Source organism: Panthera onca, chromosome D1 (genome assembly GCF_046562875.1).
Source record: "Panthera onca isolate mPanOnc1 chromosome D1, mPanOnc1 haplotype 2, whole genome shotgun sequence".
NCBI lineage: Eukaryota > Metazoa > Chordata > Mammalia > Carnivora > Felidae > Panthera > Panthera onca.
The window spans coordinates 14,138,757-14,150,616 of record NC_138348.1 but is presented as its reverse complement, the minus strand read 5'-3'; positions in this window follow the sequence as shown (position 1 = coordinate 14,150,616).

Here is an 11,860-nt window from a genome sequence, read left to right as displayed (position 1 = left end):
GTGTTACAAATACAGTTTGCTGAAACTTGCATTAGGTGTCAATATTGCCAATATTGTTTATGGGAAATAGAAATGTGAATGGGGATATTCATGCATCGGAAAGGAAAAAACAACCTAGGGTAGTCCAACACAGTAAATAGAGTGACACAGGAAGTGGAAAATTGGGGGACAAAGAGGTGAGCTTTATGAGCAATTGTCTGTGTGATGTCACTAGTGCAAGGCCACAGACATGTCACTCAAATTCTGTAAAAGCCACCTGTGTTGGTCTATTCTTTCATTTCAGCTAATAGCTGAATTCAATTGATAAATATATCCTTGCTGAAAACTCTCTAATTTTGTGAACGTTTATGGGAGTTTAACTCAGATGTATTTTTTCCCACTCAGGCCCACTCTGGATATTCTTCAATACCAAAACTCCTTCATTGCCTGCCAGAAATCATTCTTGTCTACCCAAGGAGCAACTATATTGACCATTTCAAACAACCAATAGGTTGTCACCTCTCATAAAAGTTTAAGAACGATTTTGTGGTGTTTTCAAAGTGAATCGAGGGACGTCTGGGTGGCTCAGTCAGTTAAGTGTCCTACTTTGGCTCAGGTCGTGATTTCATGGTTTGTGGGTTTGAGCCCTTCATAGGGCTGTGCTGACACCTTAGAGCCTGGAGCCTGCTTCCGATTCTGTTTCTTCAGCTCTCTCTGCCCCTCCCCTGCTCTCTTTCTCTCTCTCTCTCGCTCAAAAATAAATAAACCTTAAAAAATAAAAGAAAAAATAGAAGTGAATCAAACAATCGTTCTTGTGACAAAGTACACTCTCCGTTAGCATCTTCTAGTAGCAGGCATGCTGTTTGTCCACCTCAGTGCATTACGGTGCCAAAACCTGATAAATTCTTTCCTCATGTCTTACCTGTGTAGTGTAGTATTTTCTTTTTTATTAGGAGTTCTCAGCTGAAGCTCCGAAAGAAAAGAAGAGCATTTTCATTTTTAAAATGCAATGCAATGCAATCCAAATTTGAATTAACTCTTTGTTAAAATTTAAGACACCTTCTGGAAAAATACACATTTCCTTGCTTTTATATTGTTTTTCATAAAGAGACATGGGTAACCATTGGAACCAATTTATGAGTTTTCATTGTTAGTCAATCCCCTAAAGGCAGAAACTCCCGTCTCAAAGGAGAACACAATATGATCACATGCAGATCTATGGACTCAAACATTATGTGGGACCCTTCACCACAGAGTACTTCTTGATCTCTATGTTACTTTAAGGGCTTGCCAAAGTAATTGATGAATCACTATATTATACACTGTATGTTGACTACGCTGGAATTTAAAGAAATTGAAAAATTGTCATTTGCCAAAAAAAAAAAATTAATTGGTTATTTGTTTCCTCTATGTATTGGTAGTTTATCCCAAATGGGTACATGGTCAACCACCAATTTATTATTCTTCCCTTGCCTTTTTAATAATTGAAAGAATTATTCTTTTCCTTTCTCTTTGTGTGTACATGTGTTTGTGATGTGTGTGTATGTGTGTGTGTGCATGTGTACAAGCACACACACTTTTTCCCTTTGGGCAAGTTTTATCCTTCAACCCAACTCGAGTCCTGAGTGAATTTCATAACAATGAAAAACTAAATCCATTGTACCATGTTTAAAGAATTACTATGCCCTGAGCAAATGAGACAATAGATGAGAAAACTTAACTTTTTTTTTTATGATTTTAGAGTTGTGTTGGCTTTTTGCAATTATTGTCTGTGATTCTGTCCCTAGATGGGGGTTAAAAAAACAACTTTCCATATCTAATTATAAAGAAAACAAGATGGCCAACAAATACACGGGGCATCCGTATGCACAGAGTCTATTTGCATAGAGAACTTGAAATATATTACATTTGTCCACTTAAATTCCCAATTAATCCTCCACACCAGTCTTTGAGGTTCACATTATTATTTTACACATTTTGTAGCTGAGGTTTCAAGCTATTAAATGACTTTTCAGTAGACAAATGGTTAGAAAGTGGGGGGATCAATTTGATCACAATTTTCAACAGAAAGAATATCCGGCTACCTAACTTTCTTATCTTGTTCCTTTTTATCATAGTCACTTAGAACATTATAAATAAATAAATAAATAAATAAATAAATAAATGCACATATATGTACATATACACATACATATATACTGCACACATATGTTGCATGTATCTTCCAGTATGTAGAATCTTCCAATCATTAGACCAGGGAGAATACTTCTAAAAAAAGGTCTCTAACATCATGCAATATATTGCTTGAAAACATAACTTGATGTAAAGATGTCATCCTCATGCCATTAAAAACTACCTCCTAATTCATATATATATATACATATATGTATATATGTATATATGTGTGTATATTTATATGTATATATACATATATATACATATGTATGTGTATATGTGTATATGTATATATGTATATATATGCATATATATGTGTATATATGTATATATGTATATATATGTGTATATATGTATATATGTGTGTGTATATATATATATATGTATATATATGTAATGTTTATTTATTTTTGAGAGAGAGAGAACAGGGCAGGGGAAGAGAGAGAAGGAGACAGAGGATCTGAAGCAGTCTCCATGCTGAAAGCAGAAAGCCCGATGTAGGGCTTGAAACATGAGATCATTAACCTAGCTAAAGTCAGATGCTTAATCAACTGAACCACCCAGGTGAGCCCATAATATTTATTTAAAATGTGTATGAGTTATCATGGGAGCAAGGGAAGGAGATAATGTTATGAACAAAGAAGAGATCAATGTTATTCAACCAAACTTAAAACAAAGACCAAAAACCAATATTAAAATGGGGCACCAGGGTGGCTCAGTCAGTTAAAAGTTCGACTTCAGCTCAGGTCTTGATCTCGTGGTTTGTGAGCTCGAGCCCTGCATTGGGCTCTGTGCTGACAGCTAGGACCCCGGAGCCTGCTTTGGATTCTGTGTCTCCCTCTCTCTCTGCCCCTTCCCCGCTCACACTCTGTCTCCCTCTGTTTGTCAAAAATGAATAAATGTTAAAAAAATTTAAAAATATATTACATTTATTGAACAAGAGATTATAACTGAAAATCTTGAGTTTCATTGGAGAAAAAGCAGATAGGACAATAAATTTAACTTTTTTTTCCATTTAAAACATGGTTAAAAATGGTAAAATAATGAGTTGGAAGCTGTGACCTTTTAGTTTTTTTTTTTAGTGTTTTATTTATTTTTGAGAGAGAGAGAGAGAGAGAGCGAAGGGGGAAGGCCAAAGAGAGAGGGAGACACAGAATCCAAAGCAGGATCCAGGCTCTGAACTCTCAGCATAGAGCCCAGTATGAGGCTCAAACCCAAGAACCGTGAGATCATGACCTGAGCTGAAGTCAGATGCTTAACTGGCTGAACCACCCAGATGTCCCTGGAAGCTGTCAGATTTTTAAAGTCAGGTTTACTGTACCACAGTTTTCCTACAGTAAATTATCACCATGTTTAAGTACACAGTTTCATGATTTTTGACCAAGAAAGTCTTGCAAACACCAGCACAATCAAGACAGAATATTGCTGCTAGCCTAACAAATTCCATTATACCCCTTTATAGACAATTCCATCCTTTTCTCCAATCTCTGACAACCAAGGGGAAACCATTGATGTGATTTATCTCATGCTTTTTGTCCTCTGCAGGCTATGATCTAAATGGAATCATGCTGGAGGAGGTCATTGAGAGGATGTGACCTCTAGTTGAGTTGTGATCTGAACCTAGGCAATCAGAGGCTCCTTACTCCTCTCCTGTCTTTGAAATGCATGTTCGACCCATTATTCCAATGTTAGCAGCCATGACAAGGATGTAGCCTTGAGAGAGTAAGGTGATGTTGAGATCTTCTGGACTGAAAGCATGACTAAATCCAGGTAAGGCCTCTGTATAAACTTTTAAATTTCCGGTGAGCAGGTGTAGCAACCTACTTGTCTTGCTTATTAAACCTGCCACCAATGGAGTGGTCTACCTCTTTCTTAAGTTTCTCTTTGCCATCCATGCTTGGGGCCAATTTGCAAACCAACCATAACAATGTAGCCTTTTGAGTGTGGCTTCTGTCCTTCATTGTAACTTTTGAGATTCAACAATGTTGTTACCTTTATCCATGTTTCCCCTTATATTACTAAGCTAGTCCCTTCTATAGATGCATCATCCATTGATGGCAATTGAGTCTGTTTCCAATTTAGAGCACTTATGTATAAAGCTCCTCTTCCTGTGGACCTATGTTTTTATCCTGAGTAAATAATAAAATTGCTAGAATCTATAGTAAGTGTTTAAAAGACTGACAAACTTTAACAAAATTATCGTGTTGCTTTTTATTTCCACCAACAACGTCTGAGAAGTTCTGTTGCTTTAAATAATCTCCAGCACCTGGCATGTTCTTTCTGTTTTTTTTTTCTTTTTTAAAGTTTTAGCCATTTTAATAGTTATGAATGTGTTTCTTATTGTGATTTTAATTTGTTTCCTTAATGACTAATCATCTTGAACATTTTCATGGGCATATTTCCACCTTTATTTTACTTTGGTGAAATATCTGTGAAAATCTCTTGCTTATTCTGTTATTTGGTTGCTTGTTTTATTGCTACTGAGTTATAATAATTCCTTATATATTCTGGATACAAGTCTTTAAATGGATATGCACTTGCCAATATTTGTTTTCTAGTTTGTAGCTTGACTCTTTATATTTTTATAAAAATATAAAATATCACTTATAATAAAATATATTATATATATTATTTTTATATAGTGTATAATATTATATATTTTTATTAAAATAAACTATATTTTTATAGTGTCTTTTTGAAAACAAATTATGCTTTTAAGTACAGCTTATTAAATTTATTTGTGTTTGTGCTTTTTGTGCAATATTTAAGAGAAAGGTTCCTAACTCAAGGTGAAATTATTTCCTCCTGTGTTTTGTTCCAGAATTTTAAATTAAATTTTACTTCAGGTCTATCACTTTTCCCTTGACTTGGGTATATGGTTTGACATAATTTTCCTTTCTCCCTCCCTCCTTTCTTCCTTCTCTCTCTCATTTCCTCTCCTTCTTTTATTGCTTTTTCTTTTTCTTTCCTTTTTGTATTTTTTTTCCTGTGAATTAATGTCCAATTGATCAACCAGTGGGTTGAATCTTTCCCTGGGTTCCAAGGTCATCAAGTTCTGGGAAACTGGTGTTTCTCAGCACTCCTCTGAACAGCTGACTCAAATTCAGGCTTTGGCACCTGAGTTGATAATATTTGTCATTCAGGGGTAAGGCCACACACACACACACACACACACACACACACACACAGGCACACACACACACACACACACACACACACACACACACTGAATCCATAAAAAGAGAAAGCCACAGGGATAGGGCTGTCTTCCCGAAGTCAAGCTCACTATATATCTAGCAGGCTTTCCATGTCTCTATAGAATAATAAGGAGATGATAGGGATAGGTCTGGTCTACTTTCTGAAGACCTCTGTGTTATAAACTTTGCCAAAATCCTGATCTTTAATCTGATGTAAGTGGTTTGGTGTTTGCATTCGCCTGCTTTTGCACAGTAACTAATCAAAGTAGCCATGACTTTTATGACCTGGTCAGACCTAAAGGGAACATCTCATGGCATCATTTTCTTAACAGGGTTTAATGTTCATAGGTGCAAACTTTTCTGTCCTGCCACAGATGACTCCTCTTGTAATAATACTGGAAAAACAGAAAACACTATAGCTGCTCAGGCAGGCTTAGAATCCTGATGATGTTCTTAATTATTTCTTTTATAATGTACTCATTTCCATTACATAAACATAAATAATTAAGGGCTAAAATATTGAGTTTGTTGGAATTACTTCCCACAAGTAGAGAGGATTGGGTAATATATCCTTGAGCAGAGACGTCATAGAGTTTGAGACCCTTACATTGTATATTGTATCTTTGCTACTGTGGCCTTCTTTTCAATGCCATCAGTGACTTGCTTTTTGCTACATCCAATGGATTTATTTTACTTTTTAACTTAATAATGTCTCTGAAGAATTCTACACATCTATGAAAACTTTCAGTGTGTGGATATATTCACTTGTATTTGATTCCTTCTGATTCTCTTACAGACTTTCACAGAAAGTGTCTCGGAAATAAACTCTAGTGTTTTGATAATTGCAATCTCTTGACTCAGTATAAATTGGACTCCTCAAAGGGCCATTATAGTTTATGAGATGTAGGGTAAGTCCTGTGTTTTCACATGTCATTTACTCAGTTATGACCAAACAAAAACGTTGACATAAAAATGGAGTTTGAAAGGATAATTTTAAGTAAGCTAAATATTTTTGTTATTCATTGAGTTACACGATGAAGAGGATATTCATTTATGTTGATTCAGATTTCTATATATCTTGACGTTATTACATAAGATTGTTGTGATATTTATATAGTTTTTAAAACTTCAACATCAAAGGTAGAATAAAGCCCTTAATTATTAAAGTTCATTCAATTATATTCTCAGGACATATTAATAACAAAATTTATCATTTTCAGTTACTGGTTTATGTATTTTTTCTTTTTTACTTTTGTAACAATTTTTTTGGAGCACAAAGCTTTATAATATTGACAGGTTAATAGAACAGTGTCTGTCATATAGTAGACATTCAACAAGTATTTTAGAGAAATAAAAAAAAAGTATGAATAGACTTGCTTATATTTTAAACTGTAAAATTATAAATCTTTAAGTCATTTTATACATAATTAGAATCATAATTCATCACTTCCTAGATGGTAAACATGTTTATCTATGCAATTTAAGGATCAAAATGTTAATATTTTATTATAATAGTTTAATTCAAATTAATAAAGCAAATACACATAATAAATTGTGCATTAATATTGTAGGAAAATTGGTTATTAATTTAGTCATTTCTGTTGCTGAAATTCATGAGTGGATTTTTTTATACTTAGAAGAATGAAAAATACGTTGATTCATTAAGTAACTGTGATGTCTATTAATTTCTCTTGAGATTCAATAAGAAATAACATAATTAGGAAGCATTCTGATGTTGAGCCTTATATTTTTCCCAATGCAAAAGGTAGTAATTCACAATTTTCAAAGGGATTTATTACATTATAGTAAAAACAGTTAGTAAGGAGTCTTCATTTTCTTATCCTATAGTAATTATTTTTCTCTCACGGTATTCACCACCATGGTACTTATCCCTTCGGTAGTAATTGAACTGTATACTCCTTAAATTTAAGCTAAAACATGCACCAAAGGTTGCTGTTGATGAGATCCACTGGGCATTAATTTTGAAAGGTTGATCTTTCTCAAAAGGTAATAACATCAGCGCTGCAAATTTGTGGCTTAAAAAGGTGAAATGATAATGCTTTTGAAAATAGTGGACAACCACCTTTAATGGCTTGTCTTGCTTTGCAATTTAATGGCTAAAAGTGTATGATTAGTTGCTTGAATTTTTGTTCCAAAAGATTTATCATTGAAAAAGTTTTTTTTTTCCTTTCCTTTTTTTTTTTCCTTTTTTGTATCTTCCTTTATGGTAACAATGGTACAAGACAAGCCAGATAAGTTGCATTTGGAGGCTCGAACATAATTTTGATTAAGATTTAAAATTAAATTGGCATATTGTTATCAAAACTAATAAACAAGGTTAGTTATATTCACTTTAAAATTAAATACAAAACAATGATGTTCAATGTTGTCAATTCTAGGTAGCAATTCAATGGAAGGTGCAGTTAGCAGAAAAAAAAAACAAAACAAAAACAAAACAAAATTTTAAAATGTATATGGAATAGATTCTTGGAAAAGGTAAGATAGAAATTAATGAGAATAAATAAAAACATTGTCTGAGTTGTTGAATTTAGGATGAATATCTGATCCAAAACTTAGTTGTATTTTCTGACCGCTTCAGAAAATACTTGGATGTAATTTTTTGAAGGTTAACATTTGTAATATTAAATGTCCTTAAAAAAATAATCGAGCAATGGATACTCATAACATTTGTAAAGAAAATTATAAAACATTATTAAAAGATTTTAAATAATTATGAATTGTGACACCATGTTTGTAAAGATGGCTTCATATTTTAAAGATACATGTGTTACAAAGTTGATCTTAAACACAGCACGGTTCCAAACAAAATTTCAAAAATATTCTGAAAGTAACAAGTTAATTTAAATATATGCTGAATAACCCAAAAGAAAAAGGCCTACTCATTCCTAAAGAAGAATCTAACAGAGAGCAATGCTATTACATGAAGAAAAACTTACCAATGAAGAAAGTTTAATATAGGCCGATGATTAGAAGAGTCAGATCCACATGTGATAATTAGAAGAAACAGATCTACACATAAATAAAAATTTAATACAGTCCAGGATATCACTGCAAATGAATGGAAAACATATATTTTTTAAAAAGCAGCGAGGAAAATATATTGCCTGCATTCAAAAAAGAAAGATTCCTACTTAATATAATAGGCTAATAATAATAATAATAATAATTCCAGATATGTGTTAAAGATTTAAATATCTGACTCCCCCACTATGTTGGCAAAAACAATGTTAAATGCTTGACTATAACAAGTGTTAAGAAGTATATGGAACCTGAGGTATTTTGTGCTGTTTTGGGGAGTATAAATATGAGCAAGAAATTTACAAAACATTTTGTTATATTTTAAAGTTGAACATATATATACGCTATATCTAATCAATGCCACATCTAGGGATGCACCTGGATAAAACTGATACTGTGCACCCAGTGACATATAAAGCAGCATTCATAGCAGCATTAGTCATGATAGCACGTCAATGACAATTAATGTGACAGGTTAAGGAAAAATAATACTACAAAGCTGTAAAATTAAAGAGTGCAGCGGGATGCCTGGGTGGCTTGGTCGGTTAAGCCACTGACTCTTGATTTCAGCTCAGGTCAAAATCTCATGGTTTGGGGGGATTAAGCCCCGTGTCGGGCTCTGTGCTGACAGTGTGGAGCCTGCTTGGGATTCTTTCTCTTTCTGCCTTTCTCTGGCTTGCTCTCTCTCTCTCTCTCAAAATAAATAAATAAAAACAAACAAACAAACAAACAAGCAAACAAATAAATCAGGCAGGAATACATAAGAACATTAGAAACATAATATTGAAGAAAACCACAAGCAATCTAGCGGACAAACTGGATGCCAGCACGTTCATAATATTCAAAAACAAAAAAAAAGTAGATTTGTTGAAAATATCTTTAAAGAATATGGATGAATCGATTTTTAAAACTGAAAGCTAGGGAATGAAAAATACAGAAGGGTGGTTGTCACTGTCACAGAAGCAGGATTATAGGGGTGATCACAGAGACCTTCCAATCTGGGCAATTCTCAAAGTTCTTTGTTTTCTTTATTTAACTCAGGAGGTGAGTGTATATGTATTCATTTATTTTTGTTTTCTAATATTTGTTTTATATTTTTGAAGTCGATCAAGTTTCATCTTTTACGTGTGAAAGAACAATGAAGTTTAAAATCTTAATTAAAAGAAAAAAAAAAGAAAAAGAAAACCACTTGAGGAAATTTTTTGAGTATAATACTTAGGTCAGAGGTGCCCAAGATGGCCATCGGGCTTGGTGATTTACTAGAAGGACCCCAAAAATTCAGGATCACAATTATGGTTATGGTTCATTGTAGCTACAGTTTGGGATTAAAATTGGCAAAGGAAAAAGGTGTGCGAGGCAGTGTCCAGAGGAAACCAGGCATAGCCTGCTCTTGTCCACTCTCAGTGATATCACAGACTGCACTTGGTTTTCCCAGCAAATGTTGTCTGATGACTGGTATGAAGTCTTGCCAATCAGAAAAGCTTAATCAAATCTTTGTGTCCAGGGTTTCAATGAAGGGCAGTACTTAGGCTTGGAGAGCCCACGTAACTGTCCTTAGTTACTTAGTTTCCAACTGCTCCACTCCAGAATTCAAGCTGATTCAGCCTAGCCCAAGGTGTTCAAAGAAACCCCAGGTATACAAAAATAGGCATTTACCATAAATCACATCATTAGCTTAAACTGTTTGTGGTGGGAACCTGGTATCCAAATATGCTCTCATCAGGTAGGATATTCCAAGATTTCAAAAGTTATCTGTTGGGAGTCAGTCAAAGGCCCACTCTCGAAGATCTTTAGAATATGCAGAGTTTGGGCAATCCAAACTGACTGAGTTAACCCTCTACTGCACAGTACCAAAGTGAAAAAACTTGGTGACAGTGATTGTTACGTAATTATAAGCTGGCTTTTTAATTTTGTCAGTGTAGAAAATGAGTTAACTTTTAAAATGTTAGTTAATTATTCTTTATGAATATAATCAGCTGATTACTTCCCTTTATAACTACGATTCCTAATATGGTACTCTTACAGTACAGCCCATGATGATCCTGAATCACTTTGCTTTTTCTTGGCAGAGGAAACAAAAAACTTTCACCATTTTGTCTATAAATGTGTAAATCCCAGGTTCTTGGGAAATAAAAAAATAGATATATATTAGTTTGCCTTGCACTATCCCATGAAAATATACAACTATCTGTAATATTGAAGAACAGAATATTATATGGCATCTGCAAATACCAGCAATCTAGAAGCTCTGTTTCTGTGGGTACTGTCATTTAGGGCATATTGGTATATCCTGTGTTTGAGTTCTGTACTCAACTACCGATGTGTGGAAGGGGTGTTTTCCCCCAACACCACCAAGCAAGCTATGCTTTGTACACTAGCATAGTATATAGAAGGGTATCCTACAATGTAGCTCAATTCTGACACTGTCTACCTAAAGGTAGCATCAGATTCCACAGGTTAAGGATTCAGTCCTGCAAAACTGCCCTCGCCCTCAAATGCCATTCATAAGCCTGGATTGTTACCCATGTTTCTGATAGACTGGCTATTGATTGGAGCTTCCAAGGGCCCCCTCCTGGGATTATGATTTAAGGTCTCTGTCCTACAAGATTCTCATTCCCTTGAGGTGCCCATTACAAGTCCTGATTGTCACCTGTACTTTTGACTGAAATGGCTAAAAATCAGACGTTCCCAGGTCCCTCCCTTGGGCTTAATTAAACTGCTACAGTGGCTTGAAGAACTCAGGGACATTTCACTTACCGGATTAGTAGTTTATTATAAAAGGACATAACTCAGAAACAGCCAGATGACAGTGATGCATGGGGCAAGGTATGAGAAAAGGGTGTGGAGCTTCCTTGCCTTCTGGGAGAGGGTTCCACTCTGCCTGAATCTCTAAGTGCTCACCAATATGGAAGCTTCCTAAATCCCATACCTTCAAGTTTTAATGGAGGCTTTATTACACAGGCATGATTGATTAAATCATTGGCCATTGTCAATAGATTCAACACCCAGCACTCTCACCTCCCCCTTCCCAGCCTTAGGTTGACATAGGGACATCCCAAAGGTTACCTCATTATTAACATAGCAGAAGACATCTTTATATCTCTCACCAGTTAGGAAACTTCCAAGGGTTTTATTTGTGTGTGTGTGTGTGTGTGTTTGTGTGTGTGTGTGTGTGTGTGTGTGTATGTTTATCCTTTTATTTTTTAAATGTAATTTATTGTCAAATTGGCTTACATACAACACCCAGTGCTCATCCCAACAAGTGCCCTCCTCAATGCCCATCACCCACTTTCCCCTCCCCTCCCACTTCCATCATCCCTTAGTTTGTTCTCTGTATTTAAGAGTCTCTTATGGTTTGCCTCCCTCCCTCTCTGTTTGTAACTATTTTTTTACTCTTCCCTTCCCCTATGGTCTTCTGGTAAGTTTCTCAAGATCCACAGATGAGTGAAAACATATATCTGTCTTTCTCT